Source organism: Macrobrachium nipponense, chromosome 34, assembly GCF_015104395.2.
Source record: "Macrobrachium nipponense isolate FS-2020 chromosome 34, ASM1510439v2, whole genome shotgun sequence".
In the NCBI taxonomy this organism is placed as follows: Eukaryota; Metazoa; Arthropoda; class Malacostraca; order Decapoda; family Palaemonidae; genus Macrobrachium; species Macrobrachium nipponense.
Window position 1 is genome coordinate 8,436,479 of NC_061095.1, and position 9,417 is coordinate 8,445,895.

The window sequence follows — 9,417 nt, forward strand, 5'->3', positions numbered from 1 at the left end:
TGTATTTGGAATGATGGCATCCATTTCCCCGCCATTTGAATTTAATATGTATTTTTTATTCCTAACTTTCTGCGTAATGTCGTACCCCCTTCCAAAATTTTAGTAATGCTTCTCAGTCTTTTTCTATAAAGCTATCCGTAATGTTTCGTCCTCTGCTGTATTTGAATTTTCTTTCCCTGTGCGAATCATTTTTCTCATTCATAGTTGTCATTCCGCGTTTCATTTCTCTATGTAATGCGTCACATTTCATACGTCTGTGTGTGTATTCTTCTATTCTTCCTATTCTCTCTCTATCTCGCTCTCTTCTATATATATATATATATAATATAATATATATATATATATATATATATATATATATATATAGTATATATATATATATATATGACATCAATCTTGTTCGTCATCTCGATAATTTTTCTTAACTACTTCTGAAAGTAACCTTTTCATAACATGCTCTGAGCGTCGTGAAATCGCCTGCATGCGATTCAGTCGCTATTTCCTCATCCTTAACCATTCAACTACCAAACCATTCTTTCTCATCCTACGATATGTTGCATTTCCAATGGCAACGCTGTTGTTCTTTTAATATCTTCTTCTCACGCAGCAGACCTGTCTAGTTTTCCAAACGCAACCTTCCCGCCCCTGCTTTCCTTGACTTCGTCGCGGATGTTAGCAGTCTTTACGTTTCAGAAATACCGACAAAACAACGCTCAAACAGCCTTGCGATCGACCTGTAAAAAAATGCATATGCATATCACGGCTTTTATCAGAAAAGAATTGTAGTTAGTATTCGGTACCGATAATTTGTTCAGATGCTAGTGATTATAGTAGATCATTCCTGGTTACCGGGTCCTTTTTTTTTACTTAATTTTTTTTTTCAGTATAGAGGGTAATTCGAGAAATTTTCCACTCAAGTTTTGAAAGAGTTAGCTAAATCTCAAGAGAAATGTGTCATTTGCGCGTATAATTACAATTTTAGATTTTCTGAGAATCTGTCATATGTCTTCTGAATCTGAAGCAATTCGATTAACTATAAGATGTTTTCGAAAATAAAATCTGACTTTTTTTTTTTTTTTTCAATGCTGGTATTATTGTCATCAAATTTAACCCGGTTAAATGTATCGTCAACGCGTTAGCAAATTTGATCATAGTTAAAAAATACGATTTTTATTGGTATCCCTAGAAATTAAAGTAAATTTTGAGTCATTCACGATATATAAATATAAACGTGGCTAACTGTCAAAAAGCACTGTATTAATGGAACGCATTACTCTTTTACAGCTTTCTCTTTCTCACACTCTGAACTTTCTTCTTTCTTTTCTCGAAAGTTAACAGACTCCCTCTACCTTTCCCATACCCCTTTGCCCTCAACTTTGTAGCATTTTTGTTATTCCCATCTACAATCTTACAGTCTTATTACATTTTGTCATCATGTATTTCCTGTTATTTCCTCTTCGCATATTTTCCACGAAAATTCTCTTCATATTATTATCCATTATTCCTATTGATTTCAATTTTTGTCCCTGCATTTTCCCCTTACTTCCTATTACTATTATTTTATTAATCTGGAGAAGATAACATTCCTCTCTTAATTCCTATGTAATTCCTATATATATGTTATATATATATATATTTAATCTTATGTAGAAAGAAAAAACCTAAGGGCATTCCTTACTTACCATTCCATTCTAATAACAACATCCCCTTTTACGTTAAGTTTGAGTAACATTAATATGTAGCAATCCCCAATGTCTGTTTAAATCGTGTAATTGATACATAGATGTTATGAATTCTTTATAATATATAAATGATGAAGTAACTTAATTTTTTTCCTGTTTGAGGAATGTATATTCTTGTAAATACTGTTGTAAATATTGTGGAAATTTTTCGTAGTCTTGTAAATAAAGTGTATTGTTGACGTCAACAGTGTTTTCATTTCCTTCGAAATTGCTGCCTCCAACACATCTTTCAGAGAAACTGAAGTTTGCTCTGAAAATAATCATCCCGAATACAAATTAGCCAGAAATTCAATACCTCTTTAAAAAATTTAAACAAAATATACTCTATCAAGAGGTTCGTTCGCTTTCACAATAAAATAAAATATTTGTGAGGAAGCGCTTAATATTACTCGAAGACATATTCTTCGAACATCTTTTTAAGAAAGACGAAATGCGTTCTTATAAAAGATCAATATGCCTCCAACCTTTAAAAGAACATAACCTTCAAGAATGCACACATTATCCCTCAGATTTCTAAAAGCCTCTGATACCACCTTGTACTAAGAGTTCCCTTCAAAAATATACCAGTAAATACCAAACCACGTCCTTTTAATTCTCCTCCAGCTAAAATATTAGTGTACATTCTTTCATCATTTATACGAGAAATTACACGTAAAAAGTAAATAATTTGAGGAAATAATGACTTGTCAGAAACCAAGATTTACAAGGTATAGCAATTCTGTATCAGTACAAGTTGGAATCTTAGTCAAAGCAAGACATGGATGCTGATACCTTGAAAGCAGTATTTTCCATTGTGCGTGATTAGTTCGCGAAGTACAGAAATAGACAAATATAACCCAGTCATGAAAAACAATCATATAAGAAAATACCCAATCTGTAAAGGGGAAAGTTCTCCCTGAACTGGGAAAATTTATTCTGGCTGAGGGAACCTCGTCATGACATAACGATGAGGCACAATGGGAATATTTAGAAATATCAACGAGGAAAATAACGGCCAGTGAACGAAACAGTACACACACTTCATGTACAAACGTTGATGAGAAACTCGAAAGTCCTGTGGAAACCTGAACTTCGAAAATGAAAAGATGGATCTAGAAACACTCTACTTGTGGAGTGTTAGGTAAACCTTAGAAAATGCATGTTGGGAGTGTCTTGAAATTGGCACTACATGGTTTTTATGGAGTTCGTAAGTCTGAACCAAGAGGCAACTTTGGGAAAAGAATATAAACCAGTCTCATTCTTCCTTGAAGAGGGACTATTTAAAAAAAAATTGAAGAAAATATACTCTAAAGACGATAAAGTCGAAATTACCAGTATAAGAAATTTTTTCATATATAAAACTGAACTGCCTCACTGACGGCAAAGCGCAACCACTACAAACTATTTGTAAGTTATCTCAACATCTGAGACCAAAGTAAATAAATAAAAGTGGAATTAATGAAAACAGTTGTTATACGTTGTGTACAGTTTGTTATTGGGGGTCTTGATTTTAACTCTCAAATATAGTAAACAATTCTTCCCAAACTGCCCGGCCCCCCAACCACCACCACCCCCCTCGCAAATAAAAAAGAAAAATAACTACAAATGTTATAGTAGATATCAAGTATATCGCGACCTTTGCAAGAAGTGACGTATACCGAAGCGGTTGACATTTAGGCATTGGGAACTCTTTCCTTGGAAAGTACGCGCCATTATCCGAAGACTTATTCAGATAACTTCCATGTGTCTTTGAAACGAGTAAAACTTTGAAATGAGTAAAATTTATCATATCATATAATTCGCTCAAGATTGCATCACAGAAATGATTTCTTTCAACATCATGTGATACCTTGCTACTGATAAGACACCAAAGTACCTAATGGTTGGTACCGCGAACAATCATTACCTTCTCTCCAGAAGCAGTCGCATATGTACTTGCCAAAGAAATACACATGTACTAATTGCTACCTTCCTTAGATTTGGCTGACATGACAGTCCTAGCATGAATATGAATCTGAGCGTTGTTTTTTTCCCCCAACGGAGATATTCAAGGTAATTCAATCTTCAGAATACTGCACCCAGTTACACCCTCTACCAACACAGGCTAAAGACTTCCAGTGTTTTCTCTGCTATTGCTGTCAGTGGTGAACAGACTGAACATCCATGCCTTCACCCTTCTCTCCTCGTGCCAGAGACACACTGCCACAAAGTCAAAGACCGTTTTCCTGGATATTTAACACCTCAGCCAATATTGGTGGCAAAACCGAAGTCGCGCATGTCCGTCCCCTTGCCGCCAGTACGGGAGCCTCTGCTCACGCAGGAGAGAAGGTTGAAGATGGGATGTCCTGCGGATGTTCAGTGCTTCCGCAATGGCTGCAAATGCAGGTAAGCGATCAGAATTGAAGTCTACTTTGCCTGCTGTTATGGTAGAGCTATGGTGTGTAGTATTCTAAAAACGGAATCTTCCTTACTGAACTGTTGGAAAAAACCAATGGCAGTTCAGTATTACGCTAGACACTATTCATAGCACGTAGTATGTTTAGGAAAATCTATAGAAAGTCGACAATTGTCCTTAAAGTGAAACTTATGGAGTTATAATTTCGAGATGGGTAGTATCAAGTATATGACTATGATGAAAATAATATATACAGATTGATTCTTATTAGAAGAAAATGACTGAATGCGGTAACGAACATTTCGGTCAGTGAGACAACATGAGTCCATATCGGTGTTAGATAGCAAGACACAAGGAAATGTGAAAAAAAAATGCGTTTGTGCAGCGCCACCTTGAGCTAAAGAGCTCGTGCTGACGGCAAGGTGGTTGAACATACGCAACTCTAGTTTTGCCACCAATATCGACAACGGGATGTAAAGTCTGGCAGAAAAAAAAAGGTGCCAGAAAAATTGTTTGTGTGTGAGCGTGACGCCACTTTTGGGCGATTCTAGTGTCCTTGTGCATGCTGCTTATAATAGCAGATAACACCACAAATCAATCTCCATCGTAATGCCTGGGTTTAGTTAATTTGATTAACCCCCAAAAAATTAATTATTCATCCTTTTGCAATCTGCCAGTTATACATGACCTGGGACCCAGTAAGACTTAAATCTGTTGTGCATAACCCGTATTCAATTAAAATGTCATTAAAATGCATTCTTATGTGTTTAAAATCTTTTTTTTATATTGTATTTCTTACACCCTGCCAGTTCTAGTCTAGTCGATGTTTTGCCCTATTCTAACATCTCATCATTCACATAACGAGCGATAGTGTGTGTGTGTGTGTGAGAGAGAGAGAGAGAGAGAATTATCTATACCTACACCTTTGAACGATCGAAAACTTCTTTATCCTAAATATTTGTTTACTAATGTGAATATTTTCCGTCTAATCGTGCATACGCGTACCTAGAAAACTATTCCCAGTGAAGACGAAGTGTCCCAGTAACTTCTCTATCGCAATCCAAATAATATACTGCAATTGAGATTAAACAAACCGAGACGACCATGAACCATCTTGACAAAATGATTGCTCGGGTAATAATTTCGCGCCTCTTACTTTGTCTCACGATGTCTGGTAACCTTTGGTAATCCTAATCTTTAGCGAATAGAGTCCGTCATTTTAATTCTATTACATCCATCGTAATGTTTATTCATCGTAAGTTAAGTCAATTCAATCTTGGTTATGATTAAGAAAACAATTACTTTAACGCTCTAGATCGACTGGATGAGTAAACCTTGAACGAATTTGATTCGCACGAATGACTTGCATCTAATCATTTAGAATCACTGAATGTTATGTCATGTATTACCCTAGACATTAATATTTTTATTTACTAATACTGACAGCGTAAAGCATTTAACGTTCCTGATAAATCTACGTACTTAGATTTTTTTATAGTACGACCGATTGATGAATTATAAGTTTGGTCGAACTTAATCCGAATTAACAATTGACACGAGAAGAGATTTTGTACTCACGGGAAGCCTTTCTTGCTGCCGGGTATTGTTGAATGTGTGAAACCCCAGATGAAGAAGAATACAGGAGACCAACGCAGTGTGCCAAGTTCCACATACCTGCGAAAAAGAGAGAGCGACACATTAAAATCACGTTGGGTGATCATTATCGTGCTTGCAGATTACAATTACAAGGCATTTACAGAGTAAATAAACTTTAAAAAAATACATTCTTAATAGTTAATAATGATTAGGAATTTGTCCCTCATACTACATACACGCAACAGGTACTATCATCATGCTACGTGACATTAAAACACACCCTTACTTTACTTTCTCCTAGCTTCTGTGATCCATCATGGCCTATTTCCGCTTGGTTCATTATAAGGAAGGGACGATAGCCCTCCATTTATATCTGGGTCCTTCCATTTATATCTGGGCTTGTGACTGACATGAGTCCCATGCATTTTGTGAAAAGATTTGAAAACAGAATTATGTCCTCATACACCACGAATTGTGGACGTTCCAAATGCAAGAAATTTTCATGGCAGTTTGTCCAGCTAAGCTGTAAGGGGGAACTTTCGAAGACTATTCTTATACCTAAAAGCAACATTTTGTCTTAAAATCAACATCTATATTCTATGCAAATTATCGGATGTTATATGTGTGAAATAGGTCCTGTTACTTTTTCAGTGAATGAAATGTGCTTGACTAGTATAAGGATTTTGAAGATTATTCACTTGAACGAGTTGTCCTCGTGATCTGAAGACATCAACATATAGTACAGCGTGAAACTATACTATTTCATTACATTCATGAACATACGTGGGCACACGATTGTCTGTTATAATGTTATCTAATTATTATTTCACATCTCGCTTGAGTCAATTTAAGGTATGTTAGACCACTCAGCAACATATGAAAATATGGACGATATCAAAAAGTTAAGAAATTGCAAAGCACTGATAAGCTGTGTGTGCTTCCATACAAAGTCAAGCCTATCGAAAAATATCGAAATTATAAAGGAATTGGACTTTGCAATTATTGTCCCTCTTACCATGAGAAGGAAGAGGATCCGCGTGAGCATCGCTGCTTATCTGAACCACTAACTGGTCTTGCAAGTCTGTGATTAAGATTATCCTACATATATTCTATGTAAAATTTTGGATCCTCAATGTGGTTCCAGCCTGGCCATTAAGACCATGTTTTGAGAAAACTTGAATAGAAACCTTGGAGGATAATTTACATAATTCGAAAAACTACCCCTTTCTGGTTTTGGGACAGCTTTTGAAGCTTAAATTTTTTATTACATATTCAAATCTAAAAATTTTATCCGTTAATGCGACCCCACCTGGTCAGGGGACCACGATTTAAACAAACTTAAAAATACACTACGCGAAGAAGTTTTATCCTAAGCTTTCTATTTCTAGCTCTGGAAGAAGGTGGTTGATTAACATGACCATATTCCCAATGTTTCTTGATCTCCCATTAGGAAGGAGCATGGCTCCTATTTAAACAAACTTGAATCACCTTCGCCAGAGAATGCTTTGCGCCAAGCTTGTTTGAAATTAATTCAATAGTTCTGAGGCACCGGAAATGTGCATGGTGTATGCCAGTTTTTGACTACATATAGATATGCAGGGCATACTTTGACCAGGAAAGCTCACCTTGGCTTTTGTCTCAGGTGAGCTAAAGGACGAAGAAAAAACAAAGACTTATTACTGCACCCTCCTTATTACTAACAGTTGCAATAGTAGAAATAAAACGTACTTGTAACTAGGAAATTTCTTAGCTTATGAATGCACTGTAGTTTAAATAAAAGGAAATATCTAAACGTGGCAACCTCAACTTTCGCTAACAGATCAGCTTCAATGTCTAAGCTGTAGCCCTTGAGTGCCTGGATTATGCTGTGTGTGTGTTCTGTGTGTGTGTGTGTGCGTGTGTGTGTGTCAACTGAGTTCTAAGTGCGTAAGAAATCCAATAAGTGTTAATAATCTATTGCATATCGTTGTTCAGAAGCGGAATACGTGTTAGTGCACTGAAACTAAAAGACCCAAATACAGACGACTGCCGAACCTTCCAAATAAAACCACCAGGAGAGAGAGTTTTGTCAGCAAACAAGTGTCAAAAAATAGCATAGGTCATACAGAGACAGAAAACACGGCAACGGAGCAATTGGGCAACAAGCAAACTCCTAGATTAGATATCCTCAGCTCCAACGCCGAGAAAATGCGAAGTGTTTCGGTGGTAGAGATTGAATTCCTGCCACGAAAGGCCGGGAAATCCGACCAATTTGGGGAAGTGGGATAGCACTTCCACGTTTCCACCGGTTGATAAATAGAGGCAATTTCGTCACCGGAAGAGGTCGTATGACTAAGTCAACGGTAATAAAAGATGTGTCAGCCTTTACCGCTCGGTTTTCAACGGCGTGCTAATTCCACCTTTATCAAGGGACGCCCACTTCATATGCCCTCGATTGCTCCGATTGGATTTGGAGGTCACCATCCTTTATTCAAAAGGCTTTTTTATGGAAGGTCATTTACTCATATGCTTTCTTAGGTTCTAGTGGTTGATTAGACACATTCCCACTCACACCAGGTTCCGAAGATCTGTTTCGATATTTGATGCACTGAATGGGATGAGGGTGCTAGCCCCATACCCAATAGAGAGAACGTCGATATACGCCTATTGGTAGGGGTAATAAGTAAGGATATTCTTTTTAGCTTATTGCAAACAAAAAAAAAAATATATTGCGCATAAGAAACTTTAATCCTTAAAATACACTTAACGTACTCACCAAGTCTTAACAACAATAATTCAATTTGTTTGGGATGCTTCGCATAAAAGGAAGAGGAGAAACTGAGAAAATCGAAGGATGATGGGTCAAGGAGAATGAGATCTAGAAAACCGACCAGGGTTCACTTCCAGTGTCAAATAGCCCTTCCCGATTGTCATAACCACTAAAATATCTTGTAAACAAGTCCATAAAAGTCGAGAGTAAATTCGCCTGGGTTGGTGGAAAGCAGCATCTAAATCCTTTCTTCTTCTTCTTCTTCTTCTTCTTCTTCTTCTTTCAAGTGTTTTTCTCGAATAGAGAACGTCGTAAAATTACGGGAACATTCAGACTTCGTAACCTTGAAAGAGATAACGGATCGCTTCTTTAAATAACCACTCTGTGGAATGAATAATAACAATACACCGAGGCGAAGATGCATAAACATTCACGTGAGAGAAAAGGGACGGGAGGGATTTTGATTATATTTTTGGGTACGCGTTACGTCGAAGAATAAGGAGTGTGCTCGGAAATATTCTGCTGAGGCAGAGTGTGAGCTGTTCACGTGAGCGAGAGAGAGGGAGGCTCACGAGGAAGTAACGGAAGCAATGGAATGAGAAGACGAGAGTGAGTCTGAAAGGCTCATGACGAAGGCTGTCCCTGATATGTCAGGGCGAGTGCATGAACGCGATTGCACGAAGGAAGACAATGCAAAATAAGGAAAAGGAAAGCCTGCTGGAAGATAACAAATAAGGCAAGTTGCCAGACCGCGCCTGAAGTCAAAACTATGACGTAAATGGGAGGCTTATATAGCAATATTATTCGAGATATAGAGATGGCAAGAATCCTCAAGGTTTACTGAATACTGTCGATGGAATAGGCATTTGTCATCGCACGCAAGGGGTAAAACAAGGCGCAGGAAAAATATGCACAAATACCAGTTTACTGGTCTGACAGAGTTAAACGAAAACGTA

At 37.2% G+C, this 9,417-nt stretch overlaps 1 long non-coding RNA gene across 1 annotated transcript in view; it reads right to left on the reverse strand.

Annotated features, from left to right (window-relative positions):
- LOC135207876 (uncharacterized) overlaps positions 1–9,417 on the reverse strand; it is a 244,361-nt gene that overhangs the window by 10,815 nt on the left and 224,129 nt on the right. Inside the window, exon 3 of the long non-coding RNA XR_010313075.1 lies at positions 5,695–5,790. This is a non-coding gene — a long non-coding RNA (uncharacterized LOC135207876). The remainder of the gene's footprint in view (positions 1–5,694; positions 5,791–9,417) is intronic.